The sequence below is a fragment of the Antechinus flavipes genome, chromosome 2, assembly GCF_016432865.1.
Source record: "Antechinus flavipes isolate AdamAnt ecotype Samford, QLD, Australia chromosome 2, AdamAnt_v2, whole genome shotgun sequence".
In the NCBI taxonomy this organism is placed as follows: domain Eukaryota; kingdom Metazoa; phylum Chordata; class Mammalia; order Dasyuromorphia; family Dasyuridae; genus Antechinus; species Antechinus flavipes.
The window spans coordinates 479,418,935-479,446,568 of record NC_067399.1 but is presented as its reverse complement, the minus strand read 5'-3'; the positions used below and the strand labels follow the sequence as shown (position 1 = coordinate 479,446,568).

At 37.0% G+C, this 27,634-nt stretch overlaps 1 long non-coding RNA gene across 7 annotated transcripts in view; it reads right to left on the bottom strand.

Annotated features, from left to right (window-relative positions):
* Positions 1-27,634, bottom strand: part of LOC127550663 (uncharacterized) — a 79,193-nt gene that overhangs the window by 32,694 nt on the left and 18,865 nt on the right. For 2 of the 7 annotated variants that reach the window (XR_007950910.1, XR_007950911.1), the window contains exons 2-3: positions 6,094-6,171; positions 4,796-4,942 (exon numbers count right to left, since the gene is read on the bottom strand). This is a non-coding gene — a long non-coding RNA (uncharacterized LOC127550663). The remainder of the gene's footprint in view (positions 1-4,795; positions 4,943-6,093; positions 6,172-27,634) is intronic. The other 5 variants (XR_007950908.1, XR_007950912.1, XR_007950909.1 and 2 more) reach the window with 3 other exon arrangements.

Here is a 27,634-nt window from a genome sequence, read left to right as displayed (position 1 = left end):
CAACACTGAAATTACAATAATGTGAAAAATGCTAAAGAGGAATAAATCCTAGATGGTGAACCTAGGTGGCTAGCTCAGAAGGTTGTGTCCTTGACAAAAACAAGAATCAAAAAGGAGGGTGGATATAAAGGAAAAAATAATGACTTTGGCTTTAGACATGTTGAGTTTGAGATGCCTAGGGAACATACAATTGAAATATCCAAAAGGCAATTGGAAATCATGTCAGAACAACTTCCTTCCTTCCTTCCCTCTCTCCCTCCTTCCCTTTCTCCTTCTTCCCTCTCTCTTTCCTTCCTTCCTTCCTTCTCTCCTTCTTCCTTCTTTCCCTTTCTCCCTCCTTCCCTTTCTCTTCACTCTCTCCTCCCTTTCCTCCTTCCCTCCCTCCTTCCTTCCTTCCTCCTTCTTTCCTTCCTTCTCTCCTTCTTCCTTCCTTCTCTCCTTCCTTTCTTCTCTTTCCTTCCTTCCTCCCTCTCTCCCTCTCCTCTTTTCTTCCTTCCTTCTTTCTTTTTTCTTTCTCTCTCTCTCTCTTCTTTCCTTCCTTCCTTCTTTCCTTCGTTCCTTTTTCTAAATGCTATCAATATAGTTTAGATTTCAGCAAAACATTTGTCAAAGTTTCATTTTATCCTTTGGGAAAAGATGAAATGATTGAGGCTAGACAATAGTACAATTCAGAGAATTAAGAATTGGTTGAATTGCTGAATTAAGAATAATCATTAATGGTTTCATGTTTACTTAGAAGGAAGCCTGCATGGCAGTCACCTAGGGATCAGCGCTTGGCCCTGTACTGTTTAATATTATTATCACTGATTTAGATAAAAGCACAGCCATGCTTATCAGATTTGCAGATCACACAAAGCTGGAAGAGATGGCTGACCAGGTGACAATCAGGATCCCAAAAGACCTTGGTAGGACAGAGCATTTTGCCAAGACAAATAAGATGAAATTTAATAGAAATAAATGCTGACTTACATGAATTCAAATTTCACAAGCCTGAGGTAGGATGGATATAGCCAGACAGATAGTGGTCCAAAAGGAATGTGAGAGTTTCATCAGACTGTAAGATCACCGTGAGCTAGCTTCATGATATGAGACATAGTGTCTAAGACCAGGAGGACAATAATAGCTCTGATGGGTTTTGCACTAGTCGGGCCACACATCTCCAGTATTAGGTTCAGTATCATGTACCGCACTTTACAAAGGAGACTGAGAAGTTGGAAAGTATCCAGAGGAAAGCAAGTGGGATGCTGCGGGTCCTTGAGATAATATCATATGAGGATGGTTAAAGGCGCTGGGATGCTTAGTTTGGAGAAGTCCAAATGGGAGAGGAAAGAGGAAAGACTGCTTTTCCCCGGGGAGTAGGACTAGGAGTAGAAGGTAAATGTCACAAACAGACAAGTTCAGATTTGAGATCAGAAGGAAAACTGACACATTCTGCTTTGGGACATGGCTTCAGTGGGTGCTTTGGGAGAGCCCCTGAGCCATCTTGCACCAAAAGCTCAGAGAACACTTGTCAGCTGTGCTTTAGAGGGGCCTTGCAGCCCCTGCCAGCTTTGACCCTCCGCTTCTGTGATGATGACATACCTCTCAGCTAAGATATACATTTTCAGATAGAACCAAAGAGTCGGGACTTTGAGAAGTTTACAAAGGTTTAATAAAGGCTTAAATGTCTCTCTAACCAAAGGCTGAGTGAACAGGAAAGCAAAGCTGTTCCAGGGCCTGTCCTCTGGGGAGGAATCTTGCTTGGGAAATTCTAGGAAAGAAGACACAAAGTCTTTGTGTCTTGTGCTTTCCTATTAAAAATTATTATTCACCCACCCACCCACAAACAAAGAATTAGGCTGGAGTGGAGGGAAAGGGGGATGGTGCACGGGGAAGCTGGAGGCTCTGCTACACCCATTCCCTAAGATGTGGCTCCCAAGTACTGGGCTCGGGTCATCCCCACCACCAGAGCTGTATTGTTTGCTGGAACATTATTCAGTCTTCTGGTCAAGGGATGCTAGTGCTGAGCTCTGTGGGTATCTGCTATGCTTTTATCGAGAGTGACCAAAGGGAAATGAGAGATGAGAAGGGAGAAAAAAAGCTGGAATTTTTTTAAAGCTGTTTTTTATTAGAATTTTTAAAAATTTCAGGAAGTCACAGTAGCAAGAATATAGAAAGCAATTTGAAGTTCTCAGGCAGAGGGATGACACTCAGGGCCTACTTCCCCTGTGGTTTCATTTGAATGCATCTGTGATCTCATTTGTGAGGGCACTCCTGCCAACAGGGAGGATCAAACCCCATCCGTGCCTTCTCATCCCATGTACTCTTTTTCATGACCTCCCATAAAGATTCCCCAAGAGGTTCACTTAAAATGCTGGTGGCCTTCCTTTAGATCTCTCCACAGAATTTGAGTACCCATGCAGCATGTGGACTGTCCATCTGTTATGCTTCAATCTTTTTAAAATTTAATTTTGTTGCTTTTTTCTAATTAAAAAGTATTTATTTTCTCCCCCTCCTACTTTCCCACCCAACTGAACAATTAAAAGAAAAGAAAAAAGAAAACTCTCAAAACAAATACATATAATCAGCAAAACAAATTCCCACAAAGGCCATGTCTAAAAATCGATGTCCCATTCTCTATTTTATGCCCATCAACTCTCTGGCAGGAAGTGAATATCACGTTTCATCTATAATAGTCCTCTGGAATTATGGTTTGTCATGACATGGATCAGAGTTCTAAAATCTTTAAAATTGTTCTTCTTTATAAAGTTGTTGTAGCCATATAAATTGTTCTACTAGTTCTGCTCACTTTATTTTATATTGATTCATAGAGGTCTTTTCAGTTTTCTCTGAAAATGGCCATCTTGTTATTTCTTCTGGTGAAAATAATATACCATAGTTTGTTTAATTTTCCCAGACAGATGGGTAGCGCCTTACCTTCCAGTTTGATGCTACCACAAAATATATATTACACACATATAATATTCTATAAATATCACACACACACATACATATATATATGTATATGTTTAGTGCTAGTAGTATAAAATATATTTATGTATAGAAATATAAATTTCTTCTTTTTATATTTGGGTCAAAGGGCAAAGTAGTTTGGTGACTTTGGGGGTATAGTTCTAAATTGCTTTCCAGAATGGCCAAATCAACTGAGAGCTCTGCCAACAGTATATTAGTGTGCCTGTTTTCCCACAGCTCTTCTGACATTTGTCATTCTCTTTTGTCATCTTTGCCAATCTGATGGATATGAGGTAGGACCTTAGAGTAATTTACATTTATCTAATTATGAGCAATTTGAAGCATTTCTCCATATGGTCATTGATAGCTTGGCTTTCTTCCCTTGAAAACTGCCTGTTCAGAGACACAAGAGCTATTCCCCAATAGAACACTAATCTACTGGGGAATAGCTCTTTGTCTTATAAATTTTAATCAGTTCTTTGTGTATCCTAGATATGAAAACTTTACTAGAGAAACTTACTTCAAAGATCCAGTTATCAGCTTTCTTCTAATGTTAATCCCATTAGATCTGTTGGTACAACAAGTTTTATATTTCCTATACTCCAAATTGTTCAGATTTATTCTCTGTGATTTTCTCTATGACTTGTTTAATCATGAACTTTTTCCTTTTCCATTGACCTGAAAGATAATTTCTTCTTTCCTCTTTCAAACTGCTCACAATGTCATCTTTTTTGTCTAAGTTATGCCTCCATTTTAAAATTTATCTTGATAGATGGTTTGAACACTTGTCTATACCAATGCCAGAATGCTCTCTAGTTTTCCCTGCAGTTTTTGTTGGAGTGAGTTCTTAGTGCAGTAACTTAGTGCAGTATTTGAGTTTATCAAATACCACAATGCTGTATCTGCTTTGTTCTGTGTGTTATGTACCTAAACTGTCAACCTGTTCCTTTTTTAACATGTACCAAATCATTTCAACAAATCCTAGCTTGTCATATAGTTTAAGATCCTGGTATTAATAGACCCCCTTTCTGTCCACTTTTTTTTTTTTAAGATTCTTGATCTTTTTCTCCTCCATATGAATCTTTTTTCAAACTGTATAATATGATCCTTTAGTAATTAAATTGGTATGGCATTCAATAAGTACATTAATTTAGGTAGTATTGTCTTTTATTATCAGAGCTTGATGTACCAATGGGTAATTAATATGTCTCTAATTATTTAGGGGCAGGTAGGTGGTAGGGTGAACAGAGTGCCAGTCTTGGAGTGAGGAAGACTCATCTTCATGAGTTGAAATCCTCAGATATTTACTACTTGTGTGACTCTGGGCAAGTCACTTAATACCATTTACCTCAGTTTCTTCATCTGTAAAATGAGCTGGAGAAGGAAATGGTGAGCCACTCCAATATCTTTTCCAAGAAAACCCCAAATAGAGTCACAAAGATTCTACACAACTAAGAAGTGACTAAACAATTAATTATTTAAATCTGGCTTACTCCAAAGAGTGGTTTATATTTGCATTCATATAATTCAAGGATTTATCTTTTTATACTCTAGAATATTTTATGCCTTTTATAGTTATTTTGAATAGAATTTCTCTTTTTAACTCTTCCTGCTAAATTTTGCTACTAATATATTAGTATGCTTATATATATCAAAATGATATATGTAGATTTGTTTTATATTCTGTAATGCTGTTGAATTTATTGATTTTAATTTCAATTAACTTTAGCTGACTCTTTAGGGTTTTCTAAGTAGATATAATATTTGCAAAAAGTGATAATTTTCTTTCTTCTTTACCTAAAATCATCAAAGTTGTAATCTATTCTCTAATGATCTTACTCACCTTCTAAGATTAGCCTTTCTTATTTGTCTTTGCTTTGGATTTTGTTCCTTCTCAACCACAAGCATGGTAACCTTCCTGGAGTCTTCTGTCCAACAGAGCTCCTATAAGCAATTATCAGTTAGAGTGAAAACTCTTCACTTCTGTAATCTGAAAAACAAGCAGAAGCCAGCTTTCAAAGAAACATGTTAAACTTAGAGAAGCACATGATTTTTTAAAATAACTTCCTTTGCAGATTTCAACTAAATCAACAACCAGGAAAAAGTTCGGTCCACCCAATCCCAAATAGCAAGGGTGAGCTCACAATGATTGAGTTCCCAGACTGAGCTTCATTAACAATGATAATCTCTAAGGACTCACTTATATGATTTCCCTATTTATCCAGAATCTTCTACCTTCTTTATCTGATAGAAAAAAGGGAGAAAAAAGAATCCCACTCTTCACCCTCCCCATCTCCACCCCTCACATTTGACCAATAGGATGGGATGTATGAGAATTTGTAAATTAGGATCCCTTAGTTGTAGAATCTGGGAGTGTAGACCATAAAGTTTCCACAAGAATTCAAGTTATTAGAGGTGAGCTTCTCTAGGATTTTGGGTTCCCTTTGTTAATGTTTAAAGAAATGTTAATTTTACTTTTCTATTATATATTGAGTTCACATAACTTTGAATCACTTGTGCTTATTTGCAGATCTGAAGGAAAGCAAATAATATCTTTACAATTCACTCTAGAAAAGAAGAAATCATGTATACCCTTAATTGTTGCATTATTCCTAGAGGTATTAATTTTGTAACTGGTTTCCAGATTCTAGAGAATTCCGAGCCATTTTCTATAAAATTGGTAAGAATCAATATGATTGAATATTAAGTGGGAATTTTCAACTCTTAAAATGTTTAGATAGAAGATCATATTTTCAAATTATAGTTGAATTCCAAAGAGAAAAATTTATTCATGCCATAACTTTTAACCAAGAAAAAAGTAAGTAAAAATCAAGGTTCAGAAAGTAGAGAAAAAACATATAATCAATATGCCACCCTATTGCTACAAGTCAGAATTTCTTCACCTTTTTTGTCACGGACTTCTTTGGCATTCTGGTGATGCCTACAGACCACGTTTCAGAAAAATTTTTTAAATGCATAAAATAAAATACACAGTAAACTAATTATATTGGAGCACAGTTATCAAAATATTTTTAAAAAACAAAAATATTACAATTTTTTAAGAAGTCTTACTCTAAGCAATCCAATGCAGAAAAACAAAAAATGAACAGGACCAAGGCCCGGATCACATACAGTACCTACCCCAAGCTTTAACTCTTACCGCACTCATTTGTAGAAAAGGACTCCATTCCTGTCAACGAGTGGATGTTTTTGCAGCATCTAGGGCAGAGCAGAAATTTCCATTAAAACAGATGCCCTGAGGTCCATGGCAAATGGATGGAGGGCACACACAAAGACAGAGGACCCATGTGGCCAGGGATTCTCACACTTTTGATGTTGCAGAACTCCCCATTTAGTGAAGTAAAAACCATGCTGCTGCTCTCTGCTGGCCATTGTGTCTGCCTTTCACTGGGAACATGGCTGGACACGGGCATCCTACTCTGGTTCTTGCCTTATTTCTGCTCGGCGTCTCCACCAGATTGGGTCATAGAGCTTCCTCGGATACCATTTGTTGTGATGCTGTGGGAGAAGGATCTACTTTAAAGGATCCAGTTAACTCTCTGATTTGAGGTTAGGCAATGCTTCTTAATTACCAGCATTTTGTGTCTCCAAGGACTTTTCTAAAAGAGGGCAGGAGCAGAAAGGCAGGTAGGTAACTTTTTTTAAGACTAGGAACTATAGAGAAGAAGCCTCCCCCAATGGCAAGGAACGAGGTGACCCCAGTGCTACAAGACTGGTACGCAAATGAAATAGGACAAAACAAAAGACTGATTGAAGGAAGGGAGGCCAGAGACCTCCACCACCCACTCCATTCCAGCCTTTATAGAGTTATTTGCCAGCAGCAAATAGCCTTCAAACAGCACAAAACCTCCCAGTTTCCCCACATTCTCCAGAAATCCCAACTCGACATTCAGCCTCCCAGATCATTCCAAAGGCCATACCCTTCCATCCTGAGGTGCTTCCTAGGAGTTAAAGGAGAGTTCATAGTTGAATTTCAAAGAAAAAAAATTTACTCATGCCATATTTTTAACCAGGAAAAAAGCAGGTAAAAACCAAGGTTCACAAAGTAGAGAAAAGACATATAATCAATATGCTACCTATTGCTGTAAATCAGAATTTCTTCACCCTTTTTTGTCAGGGACTTCTTTGGCATTCTTTGGCATTTGACCTTTACCCCCATGACCCCCGCCCAGAAATGAAGTTCTGCTTTCTTTTTGAGATTCTTCTAGACCTCTCCCTATTGGCTTCCTCTGATTCCAATCCCCACCTCCCCATCCCAATGTCTAAAACTCTTCTCACTGACTTCCTTCACCAGCCTCTATCCTTGGCTTTGTCTTGGGGGGAAAGAGTCTAGTCCTTGCTGAGGATGTCACTCATAAGGCTGACTTTTTGTGCAGGACCCTCCCTTTATCTTAGTTTAAATCTTTGGGGAGGGTCTCCATGCTCCAGAGTTGCATCTAGAAGGAGAGGGGGCAAAAAAAGCAAACTTGATCCACCTCCATTTCCAAGTAGGAAGCCCATATATTAAAAGATTAGGGGCAGCTAGGTGGTACAGTGGGTCGAGTGCCTGGTTTGCAGTCAGGAAAACCTGAGTTCAAATGTAACCTCTGACACTTACTAATTGTGTAAACCTGGGCAAGTCACTCACCCTGCTTGCCTCGGTTTCCCCATTTGCCAAATGATTTAGAAAAGGAAAAGGCAAATCACTCCAACATCTTTACCAAGAAAACTCCCAATGGGGTCACAAAGAGTCAAACCTAGCTGAAAATAGCTGAACAACAATAGAATTGGTTATGTTAGTCACTGGTAACTTATGGAAATGGGGAGAGGAGGTTTAGTACACAATTGGTTAGATCTTGAGCCAATGGCATTAAAACCCCTCAGAGGAACCCATAGACCCTTGAATGGAATATGAAGGCTCATTACAGGAAGAAAAAAAGCCATTTAGAAGAGTACCATTCTTAGGATAGCCAAGGTTCTCTCAGTCTTAGAGAAAGTTTGAATCTGAGATCAATAAGCAAATAGTATTCAATATAAAGTCAATTCTTTGAAACCTAAATAAATATTATCAACAAACAAATAATCTGGCAGATTAGCCAGAGTCTGTGAAAAGGAAGATAGGCAGGTACCACCCATGGGGAGAATGTTAGATATGGACCCAGAGGATCTGGATTCAAATCCTGAATCTGCTATTTACAATCTCTATGACCTTGGACAAGTTTTCCTAACTTCTTTATTTAAAAAAAAAAAAAAAAACTCAGTTTTTCATCTGTAAAATGGGTGAGTTGGAGTAGCCTATAATATTCATTACATTTCTTAAGTTTATAATTTTATGAGTAGGAAAGGCATTACTGGTTGAGGGGACAGTATTGTCAAATAGGAGGAAAAGATTTCAGGTTGGAGGGGAGCAGAGCTGGGATACAGGAGAAAAAATATTTGATGGTTATGAATGAAAAGAGATCAAATTTTCTGTGTAAAGGACAGTGGGGAGTTTTCAAGAAAAAAGAGATTTAGAGGGGCAGCTAAGTGGTACAGTAGATAGAGCACCAACTCTGAAGTCAGGAGGACTTGAGTTCAAATTTGGTCTCAGACACTTAACCCTTCCTAGCTGTGTGACCCTGGGCAAGTCACTTAGCTGTAATTGCCTCAGCAATAAATCAATAAAAGAAAGAAAGTAATTTAGAAAGAAAGAAGAGGTTCGTGTTTTCCTGATGCATAAGAAACTTTAGGAATTCACAGAATTTCAGAATTGAAAGGAATCTCAGTAGCCGTCTAGTTCAAACTACACCTGAAAAATCAATCAACATTTGTTAAATGCTTCTATGTACCAAGCACTGTGCTAAGAGCTGGGCATACAAAAAGAGGCAAAGAACAGTCCCTACCCTTAAGGAGCTTGCAATCCTATTGGAGAGCCAACATGCAAATAAATGTATACAAAATATTCCTCATATAGAAGAATTATGATTTTTAACAATATAATTATAATAATTCAATAATAATAGCAAGTTATATATAGAAATGGGAAATAATAGAGAGAAAGTACAGGAAGTGAGTCCCTCTATCATATAGCTGATAAATGATCATCTAGCTCTTTCTTGAACACCTCTAATGAGAAAAATCCCTCCCCCTCCCAAAACAGCCTATTCCATGTTTGCGTAATATTCTGATAGTTAGGAAGTGTCTCCTCACCTCAAGCCTAAATTTGCCTTTTTGGAGCCCATGGCTCCTGGTTCTGCCCTCTAAGGCTGAGCAAAATAAAACTAATCCTTCTGGCCTATGACAACCTTTCAAAGAGTTGCAAACATTGACTAGTTCCACCCTAAATTTCCTTTTCTGCGCTCCCAACACCCACTCCCATTTCCTTCATCAGATCCTTACACGGCATGAGCTCTCACCACCCTGGTCACCCTCCTCTGGAAGCTCCTTAACATCCAGCATCCTTTCTAAAATGTGGACCCAGAATTAAACAATTCTCCAGGAATGCTCTGACTCAGAATAGTACTAATAGCTCCTGATTCTTGGGAGTTCTTATTCTCATGATGTGACCTTTAAAAGCAATCGTTTTGTTGTCTTCCACATCACAGTGTTGACTCACATTAAGGTTACTAAAAACTACATCTCTTTCAGAGGAAATGCTGTCTAACCATGTCTTCCCCATTTTGAACTTCTGCATGTGATTTTTTTTAAATCTGACTGTACGACTTGACACTTTTTTCCCTATTAAAGTTTATCTTCTTCAGTTCTAGTATTCTAGGCAATCAGGATTATTTTGAAACTTGATGCTGACGTCACCCATCCCTTTCGACTTTTTGTTATCTGTTAACAAATGATTAATATGTCATCTCTTCTTTTAAAGCAAAAGAAGTCTGAGACTGAAAGAAGAGGAAGAATGGGAGAAAGGTGGTAGGGTGTTGCAGCATCTCGTCTGATCAAAAATCTCATTGGCTCTTGTTGATTTTCTGGAGAAAACTCCATGAATTTCTAAGGAAATGGTCCCCTGGTCCTCCTGTGACAGTTCCTCCTTGTCTCAACCTATCATCCTGATACTGATGAGGGATAGAATGTCCTAGAGAAACTTACTTAAGCCCTAAAAAAAGTGTATAAAACTATTTTTTTTTCCTTGGGGCACTTGTAGTCTGGTAGGGGAACTAAGAAAGTAATATCAAAACAAAATCAACTAGATAGGATGCATTCTTTTTTGTTCCACTCCATAGCAATGGATTTGGAACACAAAATAACCTAAGCCTTTATAAAGTAAACATTCACATTTCTTTGTCTCGTGCCATGAGCACACAGAAGTTTAGATCAGAATGCGCTCCAAGTCTGACTCAATTTTGGGAGTACTGAGGGGAATGCCATGTACTATTAAATATCATACTCCCATCCCACATCTTTTCCTTCATTCATGACCACCACCACTCCTTAATTACAGAACCTCTTCTCTCCTGAGTGCTTTGTTCAATGTTTTCTTCTTATTATTCAGCCTCCCCTATTCAATTTCCCCTTTATTCATGATTCCCTTCCTTCCAGTTATCAACCATCCATCTTCATAGCATCGCCAGTTAGGTTCAATTCTTGAACAAAAATGTGTTTTCTTACCAATAAATGAGTTTTATTTCTTGCTGTTTCCAGTCTCTTCCCTTTCCAATCCATCCTCTACACAGTATAATATCCCTAAAGCACAGGTCTGAGCATACCAATTCCCTCTGTGATACAACACGTACTCCTCAGGGTGGTATTTCAAGCAAACAATCGTGCTTCACTCTCCCTTTTCTCATTTCCTTTCCAAACAAAATGGTCGCCCTGATGCTCTCTGAACCTGGCCTTCTATGTCCTTTTTGCTCCTTCTCCCAAGCTGTCCACTTGTGCCTAGAATGCACCCCCTGCACATTTCTGACTCATATAAAATCCTTAGTTTTCTTCATGGCTCAATCCAGATGCCATCTCCTACATGAAGCCTTTCCTGATCCCCTCCATTATGAAGGCAAATTATCCTATATTTTCTTATTTCTGTACATAGCAAATTGTAATCTCTTTGAAGACAGGGATGATTTTTTTCTTTGGATTCTCATGACCTCCACAAAGTCCTCTAGCATTGCTCATCCTTGTATGAAGGGGGCTCGGAGGTATGTCAGTAGAGGGAAGGCTCCAGAAGCACCCACCACACTAGAAAGGCTTCAAGAAGAGTGCCAGCCCCATGGCACTCTTTATGACTGCTTTAAGAAGGCCAAACTATCCCTAGAGAGATTTAATGATGGAACTGGAAAGAAGAGAATCAGATGAAAAATGGAAAGTATTTGTCAAGATTTCTCTTTTTTAGCAGTTTATCCTTATTTAATTTTTAAAATATTTTATTAATGGCCCTTTTTTATGGTCAGTTTTCAATAAACAATGTCTCTCATTCAACCATACCTTTAAACAAAGAGAAAAGATTAAGCAAAATCAACTATAGACCATAATAACACTCCCCACCTAGAGCCTACCACTTTACCATCTTGAGGAGGAAATATGCATTGGTATCATCAGTCCTCAGGAACCAAATTGATCATAATTCACAATTTAATCTGAATTCCAATATCTTTTAGTGTTGTTTTGAGCAATAGCATTGTCATTGTATATATTATTTTCTTTTCTTGCTTTTGCCCTTTCCACTGTTCCTCAGTTTATATATCTTTTTCATATTTCTCCAGTTGTTACTTCAAAATATTATCATTCAGGCGACTCAGATCTTTGCTCAACTGCATCTCCTTCTTGACAAAGAACATCTCCATCCCAAACTAAGGTCTTGTTTTTGCTCTGCAGACCTCCAGAGCTAGATCAAAAGACACAAGCTGTATACCATTCTAAAAACTTGAAAAAACTATATAGATGATTATTGTTGTTATACCTGAGAGTGGAGACCAAAAGGCAAATAGAATACCATTTCCCCCAACAGTATTCCAAGATATAATATTATTATATCCTCTGGGATCTAGAGAGGGGACAATCACTTTCTGAGAGAATTCTAGGCTAGGAAGTCTCTGTTTTTGAACAATATTAGAAAGTCGTATTTTTTAACTAGGTCAGTCTACCAAAGGAGAACATGCGTTGTCTTCTGTTTCTCCAACCCTTTGAGATAAAAGGAGAAAAGTATCAAGACAATAAGGGGAGAGTTACCACATTTAATTCAACAAGCATTTGTTAGTACCTACCAAACATAAGAAACTGTTAGGTGTACACAGACAAAAAAAATTGATCCTTGTTCTCTACTATTTTATATTGTATTGGAAGTAGAAATCTGACTATAAGTTTAATTTTTTTATAAAATGTTAAAATGAAAAACTCCCTCCCTATACAAATTTAATCTGTTGTTATGTGCAGATTTTATTGAAGGTCTCAGTTTGAAACACAATGGAGAGAAAATTAAGTTGGGGAATAATAAACTGGGATGTTGACAGGCTAGACCAAACAAACACTTTCCTAGAAATGAAGGAACAATTAAGACAATGCCCAGAGTGGACAAGATTTGACAGCATTGCTCCCCTCCTACTCCTGCAACCCCTCATTGATGGCAACAAGAAATTTATAAAACATGTTTCTCTAGGTCGAGTTACAGATATTGTCCAGAGATCTGAGAAGGCATTCCAGCTTCCTTGATCCTCCTCCTCCCACTCCTGAGCAAAAGGTCCGAGAATCAGAGATCCGATTCAAGGTTGTGGCAGCTTCTCTTCCCAGGAAAAAATGTTCCCATTCCACCCACCCCCCAAGAGAAAAACAAAAACATAGCAACTTGGCCTCCTGAAGTATACAAGGAACTGAAATCAAATCCTCTTGGATTAGTCACTTAAGTGAAATCAGAACAATTTACTTTTATTTCTGTTTCAGTTCTGGCCTTGACCACATTATTCTGTTTACCTCATCCCACTGATGTATACCAGACCTTCCCTTCCCTAGTTTCATTTACTTCTTTCCCACCTACCCTTCCCAGGAAGCCAGTTTCCTTGAACTGACTCCCCTCAACTGCTTTGCTCAAAGCATGTTCCTCTTCACCCCAGAGCCATCACCCTAAATCCCCCCATCTCATATTTGCTATTAAATTAGAGACTGTTCTTCCTGATAATCACATCCCCAATTCTGAAGGATGTAACCCATCTCTCACAAACCCTAAAAATAAGGGTCTAAGACAAGACTTCATGGACTATCCATCTAGAGACATTATAAAATCATGCATCTTCCTATTCTATTGTCCCCATAAAGAAGGGATGTTCCTGCCTTTGTTTATTATGTGTTACTCAAATGGACAAATGGGTTCATTTTCAATTTAATTATAGTAAAATCTTTGATTCATTTTTCTATTATCTCCAAAAGAACTTTAAAGGCATTAACCTAAATAAAGTTAGGCCCTGTATCTCTATAATGTATATTTTAAAATTTTGATGTCAGTGTATTTTGGTTATTTAGTTGTATTAACAGCAGACCACAGGCTCATTCATGATTTAAAAACTATGATTCTTAATAATCCTCTTTCCCCTTTTCTCCTGCTTTGCCATCATCATTACAGGAAGAGAAGGAGGCCACACAAATAGGGCCCATAAAATGAGAATCATATTGAATTATTCTTTATTCATGGCTTGCCACAGTCAAAAATTGCATTGCCAAGGGATAAGCTTCTGTGATGAGTCTCTCCATATTTAACTAGTCTGGTCCTTAGGAAGTAAACTTGGTCTGTTACCCAGGCCGTATTCAAATTCTAGCAATGGTAGAACCTTCCAGAGTTCATGTTCCACTAGCATAGCATTCAAGATTCTAGAATTGCTTACATTGTAGATTTGCAGATTTTAAATTTGTTCTAGGTGATCTTTGCAAGGGATTGCAAAGTGTTTCAGTTCAGAGAAGGAATATTGCCCCTGCCCCAAAGCCTATTGGTATGGGACTCTCTCCTAGTTGAAAATGAATGCCCCGCCCTATGTAAAGCAAAATTGATTAGATCAGGATAATTTCAACCTTCTTCAATCTTCTTGCAGACTCTTTAAGTTTAACATCACTTCAGGTGCTTCTGGCTTCCAGCTTCAAGAAAATAAGATGGGAGAGACAAACCTTATTTCAGGTTACTGAAAGAAAAGATTCTAGGAAGACATCAGAGGAGTTAGTAATCCCTTAATCCTGTCTTTCTTCTCAATTTGATACGCTAGAGATTTGGGGGAGTTTTCCCTTTTATGAGCTCTAAAACAATATCTTTTGGTTGCGCTGAGTTATCTCACTCTTACTGCACTCTGTATGGCCTGATATATATATTCTCTTATGTTACCTTCTCTGATTGCTGTTCTGTTATAATTTGGATAAACAGGTTTCTTCCCTATGTTGTTTGTTCATTGTGGAACTGGTAATTGCTGGGAAAGGAATCAAGACTTGTACATATTGTAAAGGGTCTTAATTCCACCCAATAATGACACAAAGATCCCAACTCAAATTGAACCTGATCATATCTCTTAGAATAAAAATATTTAAGGGAGCAGGTCATTATAATTCTAGTTTAATAACTCTTTTCTCTGAGAAGAATAGAATGGTAGTCTCTGACCCTAACTTCCTGCTTCCTCTCCTAGAAGGAATGGAAGTCTCCCTTGGAGAAGGGTGAGGGAAAAAAAAAATGTAGAGATGTCTATTCTATCTCCCTCCCAGCCACACAGCAATCCCCCTATGCTACAAGAGGGATGATAATCCCCTTTTACAAGCACTCTCAGATAGAGACAGACAGACAGACACAGACACAGACAGAGAGAAAGAAGATAGACAGATTGATAGTTGAGTAGCACAGCTAAAAGATTATCAAATATTATTCAATAATGATACAGAATTTATTATAGATATAAACTAAGAAAGTTGGTGTGAGGGCAAGGGTTCTGAATTTGGATTTAGATAACTTGGTTTTGAATTCCTTTTTTAAAATTACATAGAACTTTAAACAAATCATTTCACTTCTAAGACTTCTGCAAAATGAGGAACTGGATGATCTCTTAACAGCAGAGTTAGATTCAGTATATGCCCAAATACAGGTATTTGGTCACCTCATGTTACCATATTTGCAAAGAGACTACCATGAAAATAATTATCGTATATCTATCTCACTATCTATGGCAGAGAATGAAAAGGTAAAGATATTTTAGGGAGAATTCAATAAAACCTTCAAATTAATTAATATGTACTTTGGTACTTTGTGACTTCAATGAGAAAGTAAGAATGCCATGAGGATGATAAGAATCATATTAGAAAAGTATAGTCCAAGAAGTAAAAAATACGATGCTAAAGACATAGCAGTCTCAAAACTATCAAGAATTTTTTTTAAACAAAGAATTGGTGGAAACTAGATATGGAGGATACTAAATAACAGGACACACACACACTCACTCACACAATGAAACTGATTATATTTCAACAGACAGGAAAAGATTTGTTTTTGATGTTGAGAGTCAGCCCTGAATCAGTTGTCTGTGTAGACTCAGACCACCAACTTGTCAGATCAAAGATCAGAATTAGTAAAAAGCTAAAAGAAAGAATAATGAGAAAAAGATATGGCACACAACTGAAAACAACTCAATCCTGAAGTATTTAAACAAGTAATTGATAATGAAACACGGATAACGAACAACAGAAATGACATCAACATCAATTAAAATAATTTTATGCAGAAGTTAAACTGATGGAAATCAATTGCCATAACAAGGAGACCCAAAGGGTCAAATGAGTACCTTAGTCAGCAAAGACTTAACTTATTTTCCAAGTAGAGAAAAGTGGTGGCCAAACAGAACACTGAATATCAACTTGCTTTTAAAAATCTTATAAAGAAAGATCATAGGATTATATACTTAAAGCTAGAAAGGACCTTAGTGGTCAATTCAAATATTAAAATTACTTAATATAATTCCTTGGTTTTCTTCATCTTTAACTAGAATATCTATTGGCTACAAATTAGAGTGAGAGAAGCTAATTTCTTTGCATCTCCCACTCCCATCACTGGGAACCTTTGTATTCATAATGTTGATTATTCCAATACTGCAACCTCAAAATAAGGGTATCTATCCTTAATTACTGAATGGGTGCAGTCTCAGTCAAATTGAATGTTCTTAGGTACAATTTGAATCCATGTTTTCCTGATTCCATATAACATGCTGCCTCAAGTGTAGACTGAGAGTGAACAAACCAGATGATGAATATTTATGAGCACTATCACATTATAAAATAGAAAGTAACTGTTGAAGGCAAATCCAGTTTAAAAAAGCTCAACAAAAGATCAAACTAATTGAGCAGATAATGAAGAAAATAGAAAAGAATAGAAAAATTCACCAGCAAAAACAGTAGAGCCAACACATTCAAACTGGAATATCACAGTCAGATTTAAAATGAGAAGGTCTGGATTCAGAGGATCTGATGGAGAGGAGAAAACAGGAGAGGAGAGGAAAGGAGAAATGAGAAGAGGAGAGGACAGAACAGGAGAGATTTCCCAAAAATAGATTAAAGTAAAATTTAATATAAATCCTCGATTTTCTTTACACTCAATAGAGTGATGGCTGCAACTTGAGGGTGAGAGGAGCTAGTTTCTTTTCACTTGCTCCCATACTGCTTGGACCTCAGTATTCATATTGATTCTTTCACACTATGACCTCAAACTTCCTTTGCCTCATTAACAATTTATCTCCACCCTTCTTTAGCCTCCAACTAGCAGTCACACTTCAGATGTCACCATCACAAAGAACTGCACTACCTTCAAGATTCTGAAGTTTAGAATTCCAATCTTCAACCACAATTTCTTCTACCTCTCCCCTCTCCCTTAAGCCAAACAAGCCCTCCCTGTTATACTCCCCGGCTTCCTTACCACCATCTCAGTTTCTCTCCTCATTTGCCTTCATCTAATTCCTACCACATGGGGAGCCACTTCCTCGCCTCCCTGACCAAGGATAACTCTTCCCTTTGATTCTTCTTTAGAATCTTGCTTCAGGCATCTTCAATTTATCCCTCTGTCTTTTTCTATGTGTATGTTCATCTTCCTTTCTTTTTTTTCTTCCTCTCTCCCTTCCTTCCTTTCCTTCTTCCTTTCAGGTAACTGGGGTAATGTGTTTTGTCCAACATCACACAATTAGTAAGTATCTGAAGTTGGATTTGAACTCAGGTCCCCCTGATTCTAGGACCAGTAGTCTATCCACTGTACCACCTGTCTGCCGCATGCTATCTAACTGCCCCCTCCTCCATTCTAATAAATCATTCCTTCAATCCAAATTACTGCTCCATTCCAACTTCTTTCCCTTTTTTCTTTCTGTGAAGTATTTTAAAAGATATTTTTATTTATTTGATTAAATGTCAATTACATATTTTTAAAAATTAACATTCCTTTTTTTAAAAATTTTAATTCCAAATTCCCTCTGGCCTCCCATCCCTTCTCTACCCTTGAGTAAGCTGAAATTATTCCTATTTTTTGTTATTATATCACTTATATTTCCCAATGTATTCACTCTCTTTCCCAGAGAATAATTGTTTATAATAAAGAGTAGAAAAGTCTCTCCTCTATTTTATCATTTTTGAGGAGCAAATAAGGTTGTTGTCCCATAACTCTGACATTTGCTCAGTGGTTCCATCTGCTTCAGTCAATATCTATCCTTAATTATTGAATGGGTGCAGTCTCAGTCAAATTGAGACCTGTTGAAGACCTTAGCTTAAAAGGACCAAGCTCTCCAACTGCCTTCAGGGCCACCTCCAGTCCCGATCTATGTCTGGCCACTAGATCAGAGGCTCTGGAGGGGAAGGGGAATCAGTGACCTTGCCCGGCCTCCCTCACTAAATCCAACTCACTTGCACTCATGGCATCATCTCCCTGATGTCCTGGTCCCCTTCGAGAATGAAGAACAACAACAATGATTTTACACAAGCTGGTAGGTGCAGTGGATGGAGTGCAGGATTCCAAGTCAGGGAAATTTTAGTTCAAATCCAGCCTCAGCGACTTACTGGTTGTGTGGCCCTGGCCAAATCACCTAACCTGCACTTCTGTTTTCTCATTTGTGAAACTGGAATATTAGCATCTACCTCGCAGAGATATTGTGGTGATTAAATGAGATAGAAAGCATCTTGCATGCAATAAAATATTATATAAATGTTAGCTATTATTTTTGCTATTAAATTCAATTCTTTTTGCTAGCTAAGATATCCTTTATTCTTGCTTTGCTATATATCAATGTGCCTTCCAGGATGAAGATTTTCTTTCTTATCATTTCATGCTTTTACTCAAAATTTCAACCATTTCTCCCTGTTGTTGATTTCCTAGATCAATTTGTCTTTTTCTGGTTTTTTTCACATGATAGATCTCTCTCATTATAGATGTCAGACTATTCTTTATTGAAGCCCAAGCCTCTTTCATTTCCTTTAAAGTCTGCTTTTTAACCAGTATGATTCCAGCTTCTCTCCTTCTCTTTCCAGGAGTGCCAGTCCTTATGTCTGTCTGTCTCCCTCCTCCTCCTCCTCCTCCTCCTCCTCCTCCTCCTCCTCCTCCTCCTCCTCCTCCTTCTTCTTCTTCTTCTTCTTCTTCTTCTTCTTCTTCTTCTTCTCTCTCTCTCTCTCTCTCTCTCTCTCTCTCTCTCTCTCTCTCTCTCTCTCTCTCTCTTTCTCCAATTTCTCCTTCTAACTTCTTTTCCTCTCTTTTCAATGTCCCTGGGCAGCTAAGTGGGCAGCGGCTGAACAGGAGGCCTGGAGCCAGGAAGACTTTTTTTCCTGAATTCAAATCTGACCTCAGACACTTCTTAGCTGGGTGACTCTGGGCAAGCCTCAGTTTCCTCATCTGTAAAATGGGCTAGAGCAGGAAATGGAAAACCACTACAGTATCTTTGCCAGGATAACCCCAAGTAAGGTCACAAAGAGTCAGACACAACTGAAAAACAACTGAAAAAAACTAACTCCTTTACTTCCTTTCCCAGTTTCCTACCTCTTCCTAAAACCCCAGTCTCTCTCCACTCTCAGTCAATAAATAAGAATTTATTAGTGACTACTATGTGCCAGGCACTAAACCAAGTGCTGGAGTACAAAGTCTGTCTTTTAGAATCCTTTTCTCACAATAGCATTCAACTCAAAAGGACATGATGAGTATTTACCAGGTGCCCAATCATTTTCCAAGGATACAGGAAAAGCCACAGTCTCCTTCCTGAAAGCCACTGCTGCTCTGGGATCAGTTTCTTCCTCTATGAAATGCAGGGTTGGTGGTGGGCTAGATGTCCTCCCAGGCTCCTGTTTAAATCTATGAGCTTTTTAGGGTTTAGGACTTTAGCTAAATCTATTTAGCTTTTTAGAATTTAGAAATTCAAGAACTGAACAATGCTGTCAAATCCTAGAGCTTTGTGTCCAGCATGGTCTGGACTTAAAACAGAATGGGGTTTCTCCCTCTCTCTCTTTCTCTGTCTCACTATTTCCAATCTCACTCTGATCTCTGCTTCTCTCTAGCTCACAATCTCTGATCTCACTCTGATCTCTGCTTCTCTCTCTCTCTCTTTCCCTCTTTCTCTGTTTCTCCCTCTCTCTCTTTTTCTTTTTCTGTCTCACTGTCTCTGATCTCATTCTGATCTCTGTTTTTCTCTCTTTCTCTTTCTCTCTGTTTCTCTCTCCCTCTCTCTTTTTCTGTCTCACTGTCTCTGATCTCACTCTGATCTCTGCTTCTCTCTCTCTCTCTCTCTCTCCTCTTTCTCTTTTTCTCTGTTTCTCCTCTCTCTCTCTCTTTTCTTTTTCTGTCTCACTGTCTCTGATCTCACTCTGATCTCAGCTTTTCTTTATCTCTTTATCTCTGACTGTCTCTGTCTCTTTCCCTCTTTCTCTGTTTCTCCCTCTCTCTTTTTCTGTCTCACTGTCTCTGATCTCACTCTGATCTCTGCTTCTCTCTCTCTCCTCTCTCTCTCTCTCCTCTCTCTTTTTCTCTGTTTCTCCCTCTCTCTCTTTTTCTTTTTCTGTTTCACTGTCTCTGATCTCATTCTGATCTCTGCTTCTCTCTCTCTCTCTCTCTCTCTCTCTCTCTCTCTCTCTCTCTCTCTCTCTCTCTCTCTCTCTCCTCTTTCTCTCTGTCTGTTTCTCCCTCTCTCTTTCTTTTTCTGTCTCACTGTCGCTAATCTCACTCTGACCTCAGCTTTTCTTTATCTCTCTATCTCTGACTGTCTCTGTCTCTTTCCCTCTCTCTTTCTTATGATGATGTTATCTGGACAGCTAAAACTGTTTGAAAACCAAGCTTCACAATCACTAAAGTAGACCAAGAAAGAAGGATGATAAGCTGAAGAAGAAAGTTATAGGTGAAAATTAGCTCAATAGACCTCTGGCCCTTATTGATGACCATGTACTATTGATGAGTAACTCAGATATTGATGATCAGTGGGAAGGAGTTTTAGCTGTCCAGATAACATTCTCATAAAAGCTTTGCAGGTTATACTCCAGAATGTTATTTAAGCTCAGCAACAGAGTTCATACACTGTAAGTACATCAAAGGAATCCACTAAAAGCTTCAGTTTGTTTCACATTATCCATGTGATCAGTCTGGGCACCTGTGCTCTGGACACTAAAGAAGGGAATCAGAATTTAACATAACAGTGAAGGGTGAAAGAGAAAGGGACCTAGAGTTTTCACAAGCAATGTCTTCCTGGGCCCATTTCTTTAGAATTTGTAGCACTACATGCTGAAGGTAGCCCTTAATAGGCCCCAGCTAAGAAAGTAGAAGATAGAATATAGGAAATATCAGCAAAGTAGGGGGAAAACAAAGAAAAAAGATGGATAGATCTCATTAGTTAATTCACTTTCATCTTGTTTCATCCAGGCTTGTATATTGTCTGCTTCTGTCTGTTAAATAATTTAAACCTTTCCCCCAAAAAATAGGGACAGAGAGATTAGTTGGCAAAATAAATAGAGGGATGCATCTGGTGAAGTAGCAAGGTGAAATGAGGTTGGTATATCTCATTAGATAATTGGATTGCTTTTTCTGCTTTGTCTGCTTATGTATATTAAATAAATTAAGACTTACCCTCCAAGTGGGGACAGAAAGCCTGGAGTCATAGGATCAGAGAATTAGAACTAAAAGGCGCCTTTCAGAGGTCATCTAAGACTAATCCCTACTCCCCTCATTTTACAGATAAGAAAAATGAAGCTTGAAGAGGGTAAATAAGTTAGCCAAGGTCACCCAAGTGGTAAGGTTTCACTTACCACTCTAATTCTAGTAACTTACAGATCCAGGATTCACTCAGATTATAGGTTTAAATGGGGCAGCTAGGTGGCACATGAGATAGAGTTCTGAAGTTCAGGAGGACTTATCTTAAGCTCACTCCTACCCTCTTGCCTTTCCTTCCTCTTTCCCTCTTTTTTCTCCTCTCCCCTTCTTTCCCTCTCTCTTTTTCTTCCCTCCATCCCGCCTTCCTCCCTTCTTTTCTTTTTTCCATTCTTCCTTCCTTTTTTCCTTCTTTTCTTCCTTCCTTTCTCTTTTCCTCCCTTCCTCCTTTTTTTTCTTTCTTTCTTTTTTTTCTTTCTTTCTTTCTGACGATTCTTTACTGAAGATTCCTTGTCCAGATCCTGCGTGTGCTTCGAGGAAGAAAAGGGGGTGCAAGAGAAGGAGCTGGAAAGGGTGGTCAAGACTGAATCATTACCTGGAAAAATCCAATTTGCTATGAGCAGAAGATGTAAAGGGAGCAAGAGAAAGAGATCTACATTGAAGAGATGTTTGTGGGTGTTACTCAAGACCCAGGAAGCTTCTTTCTCCCCCAAAGAGTCTCAGTCCTTTGCAGAACCAGCCTCAAGCAGATCCAGGATCAGTCTTGGAAGGAACTAGATTTTTAAAAGAGGAAAACAGGGTTTTTCTCTCATTCCTTAGCTAATTATGTCTGGACCCCCCCCCCCCACTCCCCCAAGGTCCTAGAGAAAAATATCTTAAATAAAGCTTAGGAATGGCTCATATCTATGGAATCTCCAAAAGGAGATAAGGTCCTTTCTAAAAATGTCACTCTGTATACAAAATCATAGCCATTAAGTGGGAGAAAGCTTTTATTTCCTCTACCATTTGTACTTTAAGCACAAATGACTCATAAGCATGCATTAATACATGCTTAAAACATAAACTATAACCCATCATTTTTTTCTGCTCTCCAAGAAGATAGGAAAGACTCCCAGGAGACTTCTTGGCCTGCTGAACAGATTTCACTTTCTCAGTCTGCATTTTCTGAACCACAACTAAGTCAGAGCTTCTGAGTGATGATTTCTTTTCCCAATCCAGTATGTGGTTAGAAGAAGAAAAGAGGGTGCAAGAAGAAGAAAAGAGAGAGCAACCATTACTGGAAAGAGTAGCCAGCAGTGAATCATTATCTAGAAAAGTCAGTTTCTTGTGAGCAAAAGATGGAAAAAGTGTGAAAAAGAAATCTAAGTTGAAAAGGAGTCTTCAGTGTTGTTCTTAAGATCCAGGAAGCACCTCTCTTCCACAAAGAGCTCCAGATCTTTGCAGACCCATCCTCAAGCAGACCTATATGCCAGCCAGGGCATATTTTGGACTTTTTTGGTCCTTTCAGCTGCAAAAAGTATCAGGTTAGTGGTCATCACCTACTCTAAAAGACTGTGTAGTTTCAAGAATCTCTAGCTGGGCGACCATCACCCACCTCTGGAATTCCTGGGCTCCCAAAATCTTGAGAAAGCTTCTAGTCTAGAAATATCATTTCTCATTATTGCTATTGATTGACCTGAATCCAGGAAAAGAAACAGAAAACAGAGGAAGTAATCAGGGACTAAAGGTCCCATCTCTGCCAGAATGCTTGTCTTTCTGAAGGCCCCACAATAATTGACATATTTCTTTTTTGTCATCTTTACCAATCTGGTAAGTGCGAGGTAGAACCTGAATTGTTTTGATTTTCATTTCCATAATTATTAATGATTTGGAGACTTATCTTTCCTTTTTTATATACATATTTTTTTATTCTGAATTTAACAAAATGCCAGAAGTGACAGAAAGTGCAAGAGAACATTTCCACATACAAATTATAACAGGAGATTATCTCTATTACATACAGCTTGCTTTCTAAATTATATAATAAATTCAACATGTTACTTTCAAAGTTGTCTTGCTTATTTGTGTTTCTGTTTGAACTTCTTCCTGTTCTATGCATTTTTTAAAAATGCTTCAATTACTCTGTTTTTTCTTTTTCTTCTTTTGGCAACCTTACCACTGGCTCTCCTCTCCTTCCCAAATCCCCTCCAAATTAAAAGAAAAGGAAAAACACAGCTCTTATAACAAATAATCATAGTCAACCAAAACAAATTCACATATTTTCCATGTTCAAATGTGTATATCTCATTCTCTACCTTGGATCCATCAACTCTCTTGGAAAAACTGGAAAACAATCTGGCAAAAATTAGACATAGACCAATATCTTAAACCATTTATCAAAATGGATAGATGACCTAGTTATAAAGGGAGATATTATAAGAAAACTTGAAGAACATGGAACATATTATTTACCATATTTATGAATCGATGAACAAGTTATGAATAAATAAGAGGTAGCATTGTGAGATGTAAAATGGATAATTTCAGTTGTATCAAATTAAAAAGATTTTGTACATACAAAACCAATGTAGCCAAGATCAGGAAAAAAGCAGAAAACTGGTAGGAAATGTCATAGACAGTATCTCAGATAAAGGTCTCATATCTCAAATATGTAAAGTACTTTTTCACATCTATAAAAATTCAAGTCATTCATCAAATGGTCAAAGACTATGAATGAACAGGCAGTTTTCTGATGAAGAAATCAAAACAATTTGTAGTCATATGAAAAATGTTCTAAGTCATTATTGATTAGAGAAATGCAAATTAAAATAACCTTGAGATATCATTTTACATCTATCAGATTGGCTAAAATGATAGAAGGGGAAAACAACAAATGTTGGAACACTAATTCACAGTTGATGGAACTGTGAACTAATCCAACTATTTTGGAGAGGAATTAGGCTCAAAGAGTTATCAAACCACTTATACAATCCACCAAAAAGACTATATAGTCTCTTTCTGAAAATAATTAGGGAAAAAAAAGAAAAAAAACTTTTATTTCTTTTTTAAATTTTTTTATTAAAGCTTTTTATTTACAAAGCATATGCATGGGTAATTTTTCAACACTGACCCTTGCATAATCTTTTGTTGCAAATTTTCCTCTCCTTCCTCTCACTCCTTCCCCTAACTGGCAGGTAATCCAATACATGTTAAGTATGTTGAAATACATGTTAGATCCAATATGTGTATATATATTTATACAGTTATCTTGCTGCACAAGAAAAATCAGATCAAGAAGGAAGAAAAAGAAAAACTGAGAAAGAAAACAAAATGCAAGCCAACAACAGAGAGAGAATTCTATGTTGTGTTCCACACTCTGTTCCCATGGTTCTCTGGGTATAGATGGCTCTCTTCATCATTGAACAATTGGAACTGGTTTGAATCATCTCATTGTTGAAGAGAGCCACTTCTGTTAGAATTGATTATATCATAGTCTTGTTATTGCTATATTTAATGATCTCCTGGTCCTGCTCATTTCACTCAGCATCAGTTCATGTAAGTCTCTTCAGGCCTTTCTGAAATCATCCTGCTGGTCATTTCTTACAGAACAATAATATTCTATAATATTCATATACCATAATTTATTCAGCCATTTTCCAGTTGATGGGCATCCACCTAGTTTCTACTTTCTAGACATTACAAACAGGGCTGCCACAAACATTTTTGCACATACTGGTCCCTTTCCCTTCTTTGGGATCTCTTTGGGATATAAGCCCAGAAGTAACACTGCACAATAGAGTATGCACAGTTTGATAGCTTTTTGAGCATAGTTCCAAATTGCTCTCCAGAATGGCTGGATGTGTTCACAATTCCACCAACAATGTATCAGTGTCCCTGTTTTCCCACATCCCCTCCAACATATCGCATTATCTTTCCCTGTCATCCTAGTCAATTTGCCAGATGAGTAGTGGTATCTCAGAGTTGTCTTAATTTGCATTTCTCTGATTAATAATGATTTGGAGCATATTTTCATATGGCTAGAAATAGTTTCAGTTTCTTCATCTAAAAATTGTCTATTCATATCCTTTGACCATTTATCAGTTGGAGAATGGCTTGAATTGTTATAAATCTGAGTCAATTCTCTATATATTTTAGAAAAGAGGCCTTAATCAGATCTTTTGGATGTAAAAAGGTTTGCCTAGTTTATTGCTTCCCTTCTTATCTTGTCTGCCTTACTTTTATTTGTACAAAAACCTTTTAACTTAATATAATCAAAATTATCTATTTTATGATCAATGATGATCTCTAGTTCTTCTTTGGTCAAAAACTTGTATTTCTAAAATATTGTAGCATATCTCCCTGTAGTATCAAAGAATTAGAAATTGCAGGAATTTCTATCACTTGGAGAATAATTGAACAAGTTGTGGTGATAGAATATTACTTTGCTATAAGAAATAATGAGCCTGTTGATTTTAGAGAAAACTGAAAAGACTTTTATAAAAAAAATGAAGAGTGAAATGAGCAGAACCAAGATGACATGGTATACAATAATAGCAATATTGCTTTAAGAATAACTGAGATAAGAGCCTTCTGCACCCAGAGAGAAGACTGTAGGAACTGAGTGTGGATCACAATATAGTATTTTCACTCTTTTTGTTATTTGCTTGAAATTTGTTTTCTTTCTCAATTTTTTTCCTTTTTGATCTGGTTTTACTTGTGCAGCAATATAATTGTGGAAATATGTATAGAAGAATTGCACATCTTTAACATATATTGGATTACTTGCCTTCTAGGGGAGGGAACGAGGAAAGGGAAGAGAAAATTTTGGAACACGAGGTTTTGCAAGGGTGAATGTTGAAAATCATCCATGTATATGTTTTGAAAATAAAAAAGTTTTAATAAAAAATAATAACTTTGAGTGAATAAATCATTCTATTATAAATACACAAAGTAATTGCAAAGGATGTATGAAGGAAGATGCTATCTGTATCCAAAGGAAGAACTGATATATAGAAGTATGTATAATATGGTTATAGTATAGTATGGTTTTATTTTTTATAATATATATACATGCATATGTGTGTTTGTATATGTGCACATCATATATTTATGTCAAATGGTAGCTATCTCTAAGGTAGAGGGGGAAGAAAGGGAAAAAAGAAATACACAATAACTTTATTATATATTTAAAAGAAGGAGCAAATTGTATATAATAGATTTGTAGCTTCATATAAAATCTTCTTTTCTCTATTCTGATATAGAAAGGCATGTTTAATTTTTTAAGTTGAGAATTTTTAAAAAGGAAAAAGAAAAAGAAAAGAATTAAACACAGAAAAAAACATGTAATATCAAGGTACTCCAGAAGTGCAAAAAAAAAATTATTCTTCAAGTTTAAAAAAAAAGAACTTGGAACTAAAATTGGGGGTAAAAATAAAGCAAGTAGTATACTTTATCAGTCCTCTGGAGTGGTGACTCACCATTGCATTGATATAAATTCTTATGTCTTTCAAGGATTATCTTATAATGTTGTTATTATATAAATTATTCTCTTGGATATGCTCACTTCACTTTCTATCCAGAGTCTTCCTAGGTTTCTCTAAAACTACTCTCTTATTATTTATAAGATTTCATTATGTTATTGATATATCATAATTTATTCAGCTAATCCCCAATTAACGACCACCCCCTATTTCTTAGTTCTCTGTTACAACAAAAATGATTTATTCATACATTTTAATTGTGAATCATTTTCCTATTTCTTTGGTCTTTTTAGGATATAGATTTAGAAATAATATAGTTGAGCTCAAAAGAAATATGCAATTTAATGACATTTTAGGTATAGTTCCCAAAAGTTCCAAAATGTTTAGAACAATTACATCCCCGTGACTAGTGTGCCATGGTGCTTGTCTTCCTGAAGTCCCTCCAACAACTGTCATTTTTCCTTTTTTTATAATCTTTATCAATCTAATAAATTTGATGTAGAACTTGAATTATTTTAACTTGCATTTCCTTAATTATTAATGATTTTGGAGTATTTTAATAGCTATTAATAGATTTTATTTCTTCCTTTGAAAACTGCCAGCTTATATCCTTATTCATCAGAGAATAGCTATCATTTTATATATACATATACATATATATATACACATGCACACACATGTATATGAATTAGTTCCTCATTTTTCTTTGATGCTGGACCTTCATCAGAGAATTTTGCCACAGAAAATCCCACCCCCAATTAACTGTTTCCCTTATTATTTTAACTATTGATTTTGTTTGTCTAAAATCTTTTCAATTTTTTGTATTCACATTTTTCCAATTTGTCTTCTATGATCTTCTTTATCTATTATTTGATCATGAACTCATACTCTAACCACAATTCCAAAAAGATATTTTATTCCTTGTTCTTCTAATTTGCTTTTTGTAGCTGGAAGATCTGAAAAAGCCCAAGATATGCCTTGGCTAGCCAGATCTGACTTAGAATCATTGCTTAAATAGTGCAGACTGACAGGAAAGTAAAATCTGTTTAACAGACTCACAAGTCTTCTGGGAATCTTTCCTACCTCCTTGGAGAATAGCATAAAAGTGATGGATTTAGTTTAAGTTTTAAGCATATGCTTTGTTAAGACTTAGCTCAAATGCCAACTTCTACCAAAAAAAAAAAAAAAAAAA